Source organism: Salvelinus alpinus, chromosome 17 (assembly GCF_045679555.1).
Source record: "Salvelinus alpinus chromosome 17, SLU_Salpinus.1, whole genome shotgun sequence".
Classification (NCBI taxonomy): Eukaryota; Metazoa; Chordata; class Actinopteri; order Salmoniformes; family Salmonidae; genus Salvelinus; species Salvelinus alpinus.
The window spans coordinates 43,423,766-43,433,239 of record NC_092102.1 but is presented as its reverse complement, the minus strand read 5'-3'; positions in this window follow the sequence as shown (position 1 = coordinate 43,433,239).

Genomic DNA, 9,474 nt, shown 5'->3' with positions numbered 1-9,474 from the left:
TTCCTCCAGTCATTACTGCTACTACTGCTCTGTTCTGTTCCTCCAGTCATTACTGCTACTACTGTTCTGTTCCTCCAGTCATTACTACTACTGTTCTGTTCTGTTCCTCCAGTCATTACTGCTACTACTGTTCTGTTCCTCCAGTCATTACTGCTACTACTGTTCTGTTCCTCCAGTCATTACTGCTACTACTGTTCTGTTCTGTTCCTCCAGTCATTACTGCTACTACTGTTCTGTTCTGTTCCTCCAGTCATTACTGCTACTACTGTTCTGTTCCTCCAGTCATTACTACTACTACTGTTCTGTTCTGTTCCTCCAGTCATTACTGCTACTACTGTTCTGTTCTGTTCCTCCAGTCATTACTGCTACTACTGCTCTGTTCTGTTCCTCCAGTCATTACTGCTACTACTGTTCTGTTCCTCCAGTCATTACTACTACTGTTCTGTTCTGTTCCTCCAGTCATTACTGCTACTACTGTTCTGTTCCTCCAGTCATTACTGCTACTACTGTTCTGTTCCTCCAGTCATTACTGCTACTACTGTTCTGTTCTGTTCCTCCAGTCATTACTGCTACTACTGTTCTGTTCTGTTCCTCCAGTCATTACTGCTACTACTGTTCTGTTCCTCCAGTCATTACTACTACTACTGTTCTGTTCTGTTCCTCCAGTCATTACTGCTACTACTGTTCTGTTCTGTTCCTCCAGTCATTACTGCTACTACTGTTCTGTTCTGTTCCTCCAGTCATTACTACTACTGTTCTGTTCTGTTCCTCCAGTCATTACTGCTACTACTGTTCTGTTCCTCCAGTCATTACTGCTACTACTGTTCTGTTCTGTTCCTCCAGTCATTACTGCTACTACTGTTCTGTTCTGTTCCTCCAGTCATTACTGCTACTACTGTTCTGTTCTGTTCCTCCAGTCATTACTGCTACTACTGTTCTGTTCCTCCAGTCATTACTACTACTGTTCTGTTCTGTTCCTCCAGTCAATACTGCTACTACTGTTCTGTTCCTCCAGTCATTACTGCTACTACTGTTCTGTTCCTCCAGTCATTACTGCTACTACTGTTCTGTTCCTCCAGTCATTACTGCTACTACTGTTCTGTTCCTCCAGTCATTACTGCTACTACTGTTCTGTTCCTCCAGTCATTACTGCTACTACTGTTCTGTTCCTCCAGTCATTACTGCTACTACTGTTCTGTTCCTCCAGTCATTACTACTACTGTTCTGTTCTGTTCCTCCAGTCAATACTGCTACTACTGTTCTGTTCCTCCAGTCATTACTGCTACTACTGTTCTGTTCCTCCAGTCATTACTACTACTACTGTTCTGTTCCTCCAGTCATTACTGCTACTACTGTTCTGTTCTGTTCCTCCAGTCATTACTGCTACTACTGTTCTGTTCTGTTCCTCCAGTCATTACTGCTACTACTGTTCTGTTCCTCCAGTCATTACTACTACTACTGTTCTGTTCTGTTCCTCCAGTCATTACTGCTACTACTGTTCTGTTCTGTTCCTCCAGTCATTACTGCTACTACTGTTCTGTTCCTCCAGTCATTACTGCTACTACTGTTCTGTTCCTCCAGTCATTACTGCTACTACTGTTCTGTTCCTCCAGTCATTACTGCTACTACTGTTCTGTTCTGTTCCTCCAGTCATTACTGCTACTACTGTTCTGTTCTGTTCCTCCAGTCATTACTGCTACTACTGTTCTGTTCCTCCAGTCATTACTACTACTACTGTTCTGTTCTGTTCCTCCAGTCATTACTGCTACTACTGTTCTGTTCTGTTCCTCCAGTCATTACTGCTACTACTGTTCTGTTCCTCCAGTCATTACTGCTACTACTGTTCTGTTCCTCCAGTCATTGCTGCTACTACTGTTCTGTTCCTCCAGTCATTACTGCTACTACTGTTCTGTTCCTCCAGTCATTACTGCTACTACTGTTCTGTTCCTCCAGTCATTACTGCTACTACTGTTCTGTTCCTCCAGTCATTACTGCTACTACTGTTCTGTTCCTCCAGTCATTACTGCTACTTCTGTTCTGTTCCTCCAGTCATTACTGCTACTACTGTTCTGTTCCTCCAGTCATTACTGCTACTACTGTTCTGTTCCTCCAGTCATTACTGCTACTACAGTTCTGTTCCTCCAGTCATTACTGCTACTACTGTTCTGTTCCTCCAGTCATTACTGCTACTACTGTTCTGTTCCTCCAGTCATTACTGCTACTACTGTTCTGTTCCTCCAGTCATTACTGCTACTACTGTTCTGTTCCTCCAGTCATTACTGCTACTACTGTTCTGTTCTGTTCCTCCAGTCATTACTGCTACTACTGTTCTGTTCCTCCAGTCATTACTGCTACTACTGTTCTGTTCTGTTCCTCCAGTCATTACTGCTACTAATGTTCTGTTCCTCCAGTCATTACTGCTACTACTGTTCTGTTCCTCCAGTCATTACTGGTACTACTGTTCTGTTCCTCCAGTCATTACTGCTACTACTGTTCTGTTCTGTTCCTCCAGTCATTACTGCTACTACTGTTCTGTTCCTCCAGTCATTACTGCTACTACTGTTCTGTTCCTCCGGTCATTACTGCTACTACTGTTCTGTTCCTCCAGTCATTACTGCTACTACTACTGTTCTGTTCCTCCAGTCATTACTGCTACTACTGTTCTGTTCCTCCAGTCATTACTGCTACTACTTTCTGTTCCTCCAGTCATTACTGCTACTACTGTTCTGTTCTGTTCCTCCAGTCATTACTGCTACTACTGTTCTGTTCCTCCAGTCATTACTGCTACTACTGTTCTGTTCCTCCAGTCATTACTGCTACTACTGTTCTGTTCTGTTCCTCCAGTCATTACTGCTACTACTGTTCTGTTCCTCCAGTCATTACTGCTACTACTGTTCTGTTCCTCCAGTCATTACTGCTACTACTGTTCTGTTCCTCCAGTCATTACTGCTACTACTGTTCTGTTCCTCCAGTCATTACTACTACTACTGTTCTGTTCCTCCAGTCATTACTGCTACTTCTGTTCTGTTCTGTTCCTCCAGTCATTACTGCTACTACTGTTCTGTTCCTCCAGTCATTACTGCTACTACTGTTCTGTTCCTCCAGTCATTACTGCTACTTCTGTTCTGTTCTGTTCCTCCAGTCATTACTGCTACTACTGTTCTGTTCTGTTCCTCCAGTCATTACTGCTACTACTGTTCTGTTCCTCCAGTCATTACTACTACTACTGTTCTGTTCTGTTCCTCCAGTCATTACTGCTACTACTGTTCTGTTCCTCCAGTCATTACTGGTACTACTGTTCTGTTCCTCCAGTCATTACTGCTACTACTGTTCTGTTCCTCCAGTCATTACAGCTACTACTGTTCTGTTCCTCCAGTCATTACTGCTACTACTGTTCTGTTCCTCCAGTCATTACTGCTACTACTGTTCTGTTCCTCCAGTCATTACTGCTACTACTGTTCTGTTCCTCCAGTCATTACTGCTACTACTGTTCTGTTCCTCCAGTCATTACTGCTACTACTGTTCTGTTCCTCCAGTCATTACTGCTACTTCTGTTCTGTTCCTCCAGTCATTACTGCTACTACTGTTCTGTTCCTCCAGTCATTACTGCTACTACTGTTCTGTTCCTCCAGTCATTACTGCTACTTCTGTTCTGTTCCTCCAGTCATTACTGCTACTACTGTTCTGTTCCTCCAGTCATTACTACTACTACTGTTATGTTCCTCCAGTCATTACTGCTACTACTGTTCTGTTCCTCCAGTCATTACTGCTACTACTGTTCTGTTCCTCCAGTCATTACTGCTACTACTGTTCTGTTCCTCCAGTCATTACTACTACTGTTCTGTTCTGTTCCTCCAGTCAATACTGCTACTACTGTTCTGTTCCTCCAGTCATTACTGCTACTACTGTTCTGTTCCTCCAGTCATTACTACTACTACTGTTCTGTTCCTCCAGTCATTACTGCTACTACTGTTCTGTTCTGTTCCTCCAGTCATTACTGCTACTACTGTTCTGTTCTGTTCCTCCAGTCATTACTGCTACTACTGTTCTGTTCCTCCAGTCATTACTACTACTACTGTTCTGTTCTGTTCCTCCAGTCATTACTGCTACTACTGTTCTGTTCCTCCAGTCATTACTACTACTACTGTTCTGTTCTGTTCCTCCAGTCATTACTGCTACTACTGTTCTGTTCTGTTCCTCCAGTCATTACTGCTACTACTGTTCTGTTCCTCCAGTCATTACTGCTACTACTGTTCTGTTCCTCCAGTCATTACTGCTACTACTGTTCTGTTCCTCCAGTCATTACTACTACTACTGTTCTGTTCTGTTCCTCCAGTCATTACTGCTACTACTGTTCTGTTCCTCCAGTCATTACTACTACTACTGTTCTGTTCTGTTCCTCCAGTCATTACTGCTACTACTGTTCTGTTCTGTTCCTCCAGTCATTACTGCTACTACTGTTCTGTTCCTCCAGTCATTACTGCTACTACTGTTCTCTTCCTCCAGCCATTACTGCTACTACTGTTCTGTTCCTCCAGTCATTACTGCTACTTCTGTTCTGTTCCTCCAGTCATTACTGCTACTTCTGTTCTGTTCCTCCAGTCATTACTGCTACTACTGTTCTGTTCCTCCAGTCATTACTGCTACTTCTGTTCTGTTCCTCCAGTCATTACTGCTACTTCTGTTCTGTTCCTCCAGTCATTACTGCTACTTCTGTTCTGTTCCTCCAGTCATTACTACTGTTCTGTTCCTCCAGTCATTACTGCTACTACTGTTCTGTTCCTCCAGTCATTACTGCTACTACTGTTCTGTTCCTCCAGTCATTACTGCTACTTCTGTTCTGTTCCTCCAGTCATTACTGCTACTACTGTTCTGTTCCTCCAGTCATTACTGCTACTACTGTTCTGTTCCTCCAGTCATTACTGCTACTACTGTTCTGTTCCTCCAGTCATTACTGCTACTACTGTTCTGTTCCTCCAGTCATTACTGCTACTACTGTTCTGTTCCTCCAGTCATTACTGCTACTACTGTTCTGTTCCTCCAGTCATTACTGCTACTACTGTTCTGTTCCTCCAGTCATTACTGCTACTACTGTTCTGTTCCTCCAGTCATTACTGCTACTACTGTTCTGTTCTGTTCCTCCAGTCATTACTGCTACTACTGTTCTGTTCCTCCAGTCATTACTGCTACTACTGTTCTGTTCTGTTCCTCCAGTCATTACTGCTACTAATGTTCTGTTCCTCCAGTCATTACTGCTACTACTGTTCTGTTCCTCCAGTCATTACTGGTACTACTGTTCTGTTCCTCCAGTCATTACTGCTACTACTGTTCTGTTCTGTTCCTCCAGTCATTACTGCTACTACTGTTCTGTTCCTCCAGTCATTACTGCTACTACTGTTCTGTTCCTCCGGTCATTACTGCTACTACTGTTCTGTTCCTCCAGTCATTACTGCTACTACTGTTCTGTTCCTCCAGTCATTACTGCTACTACTGTTCTGTTCTGTTCCTCCAGTCATTACTGCTACTACTGTTCTGTTCCTCCAGTCATTACTGCTACTACTACTGTTCTGTTCCTCCAGTCATTACTGCTACTACTGTTCTGTTCCTCCAGTCATTACTGCTACTACTGTTCTGTTCCTCCAGTCATTACTGCTACTACTGTTCTGTTCTGTTCCTCCAGTCATTACTGCTACTACTGTTCTGTTCCTCCAGTCATTACTGCTACTACTGTTCTGTTCCTCCAGTCATTACTGCTACTACTGTTCTGTTCCTCCAGTCATTACTACTACTACTGTTCTGTTCCTCCAGTCATTACTGCTACTACTGTTCTGTTCCTCCAGTCATTACTGCTACTACTGTTCTGTTCCTTCAGTCATTACTGCTACTACTGTTCTGTTCCTCCAGTCATTACTGCTACTACTGTTCTGTTCTGTTCCTCCAGTCATTACTGCTACTACTCTTCTGTTCCTCCAGTCATTACTGCTACTACTGTTCTGTTCTGTTCCTCCAGTCATTACTGCTACTAATGTTCTGTTCCTCCAGTCATTACTGCTACTACTGTTCTGTTCCTCCAGTCATTACTGGTACTACTGTTCTGTTCCTCCAGTCATTACTGCTACTACTGTTCTGTTCTGTTCCTCCAGTCATTACTGCTACTACTGTTCTGTTCCTCCAGTCATTACTGCTACTACTGTTCTGTTCCTCCGGTCATTACTGCTACTACTGTTCTGTTCCTCCAGTCATTACTGCTACTACTGTTCTGTTCCTCCAGTCATTACTGCTACTACTGTTCTGTTCTGTTCCTCCAGTCATTACTGCTACTACTGTTCTGTTCCTCCAGTCATTACTGCTACTACTACTGTTCTGTTCCTCCAGTCATTACTGCTACTACTGTTCTGTTCCTCCAGTCATTACTGCTACTACTGTTCTGTTCCTCCAGTCATTACTGCTACTACTGTTCTGTTCCTCCAGTCATTACTGCTACTACTGTTCTGTTCCTCCAGTCATTACTGCTACTACTGTTCTGTTCCTCCAGTCATTACTGCTACTACTGTTCTGTTCTGTTCCTCCAGTCATTACTGCTACTACTGTTCTGTTCCTCCAGTCATTACTGCTACTACTGTTCTGTTCTGTTCCTCCAGTCATTACTGCTACTAATGTTCTGTTCCTCCAGTCATTACTGCTACTACTGTTCTGTTCCTCCAGTCATTACTGGTACTACTGTTCTGTTCCTCCAGTCATTACTGCTACTACTGTTCTGTTCTGTTCCTCCAGTCATTACTGCTACTACTGTTCTGTTCCTCCAGTCATTACTGCTACTACTGTTCTGTTCCTCCAGTCATTACTGCTACTACTGTTCTGTTCTGTTCCTCCAGTCATTACTGCTACTACTGTTCTGTTCCTCCAGTCATTACTGCTACTACTACTGTTCTGTTCCTCCAGTCATTACTGCTACTACTGTTCTGTTCCTCCAGTCATTACTGCTACTACTGTTCTGTTCCTCCAGTCATTACTGCTACTACTGTTCTGTTGTGTTCCTCCAGTCATTACTGCTACTACTGTTCTGTTCCTCCAGTCATTACTGCTACTACTGTTCTGTTCCTCCAGTCATTACTGCTACTACTGTTCTGTTCTGTTCCTCCAGTCATTACTGCTACTACTGTTCTGTTCCTCCAGTCATTACTGCTACTACTGTTCTGTTCCTCCAGTCATTACTGCTACTACTGTTCTGTTCCTCCAGTCATTACTGCTACTACTGTTCTGTTCCTCCAGTCATTACTACTACTACTGTTCTGTTCCTCCAGTCATTACTGCTACTACTGTTCTGTTCCTCCAGTCATTACTGCTACTACTGTTCTGTTCCTCCAGTCATTACTGCTACTACTGTTCTGTTCCTCCAGTCATTACTGCTACTACTGTTCTGTTCTGTTCCTCTAGTCATTACTGCTACTACTGTTCTGTTCCTCCAGTCATTACTGCTACTACTGTTCTGTTCTGTTCCTCCAGTCATTACTGCTACTACTGTTCTGTTCCTCCAGTCATTACTGCTACTACTGTTCTGTTCTGTTCCTCCAGTCATTACTGCTACTAATGTTCTGTTCCTCCAGTCATTACTGCTACTACTGTTCTGTTCCTCCAGTCATTACTGGTACTACTGTTCTGTTCCTCCAGTCATTACTGCTACTACTGTTCTGTTCTGTTCCTCCAGTCATTACTGCTACTACTGTTCTGTTCCTCCAGTCATTACTGCTACTACTGTTCTGTTCCTCCGGTCATTACTGCTACTACTGTTCTGTTCCTCCAGTCATTACTGCTACTACTGTTCTGTTCCTCCAGTCATTACTGCTACTACTGTTCTGTTCTGTTCCTCCAGTCATTACTGCTACTACTGTTCTGTTCCTCCAGTCATTACTGCTACTACTACTGTTCTGTTCCTCCAGTCATTACTGCTACTACTGTTCTGTTCCTCCAGTCATTACTGCTACTACTGTTCTGTTCCTCCAGTCATTACTGCTACTACTGTTCTGTTCTGTTCCTCCAGTCATTACTGCTACTACTGTTCTGTTCCTCCAGTCATTACTGCTACTACTGTTCTGTTCCTCCAGTCATTACTGCTACTACTGTTCTGTTCTGTTCCTCCAGTCATTACTGCTACTACTGTTCTGTTCCTCCAGTCATTACTGCTACTACTGTTCTGTTCCTCCAGTCATTACTGCTACTACTGTTCTGTTCCTCCAGTCATTACTGCTACTACTGTTCTGTTCCTCCAGTCATTACTACTACTACTGTTCTGTTCCTCCAGTCATTACTGCTACTTCTGTTCTGTTCTGTTCCTCCAGTCATTACTGCTACTACTGTTCTGTTCCTCCAGTCATTACTGCTACTACTGTTCTGTTCCTCCAGTCATTACTACTACTACTGTTCTGTTCCTCCAGTCATTACTGCTACTTCTGTTCTGTTCTGTTCCTCCAGTCATTACTGCTACTACTGTTCTGTTCTGTTCCTCCAGTCATTACTGCTACTACTGTTCTGTTCTGTTCCTCCAGTCATTACTACTACTACTGTTCTGTTCTGTTCCTCCAGTCATTACTGCTACTACTGTTCTGTTCCTCCAGTCATTACTGGTACTACTGTTCTGTTCCTCCAGTCATTACTGCTACTACTGTTCTGTTCCTCCAGTCATTACTGCTACTACTGTTCTGTTCCTCCAGTCATTACTGCTACTACTGTTCTGTTCCTCCAGTCATTACTGCTACTACTGTTCTGTTCCTCCAGTCATTACTGCTACTACTGTTCTGTTCCTCCAGTCATTACTGCTACTACTGTTCTGTTCCTCCAGTCATTACTGCTACTACTGTTCTGTTCCTCCAGTCATTACTGCTACTTCTGTTCTGTTCCTCCAGTCATTACTGCTACTACTGTTCTGTTCCTCCAGTCATTACTACTACTACTGTTATGTTCCTCCAGTCATTACTGCTACTACTGTTCTGTTCCTCCAGTCATTACTGCTACTACTGTTCTGTTCCTCCAGTCATTACTGCTACTACTGTTATGTTCCTCCAGTCATTACTGCTACTACTGTTCTGTTCTGTTCCTCCAGTCATTACTGCTACTACTGTTCTGTTCCTCCAGTCATTACTGCTACTACTGTTCTGTTCTGTTCCTCCAGTCATTACTACTACTGTTCTGTTCTGTTCCTCCAGTCATTACTGCTACTACTGTTCTGTTCCTCCAGTCATTACTGCTACTACTGTTCTGTTCCTCCAGTCATTACTGCTACTACTGTTCTGTTATGTTCCTCCAGTCATTACTGCTACTACTGTTCTGTTCCTCCAGTCATTACTGCTACTACTACTGTTCTGTTCCTCCAGTCATTACTGCTACTACTGTTCTGTTATGTTCCTCCAGTCATTACTGCTACTACTGTTCTGTTCTGTTCCTCCAGTCATTACTGCTACTACTGTTCTGTTCCTC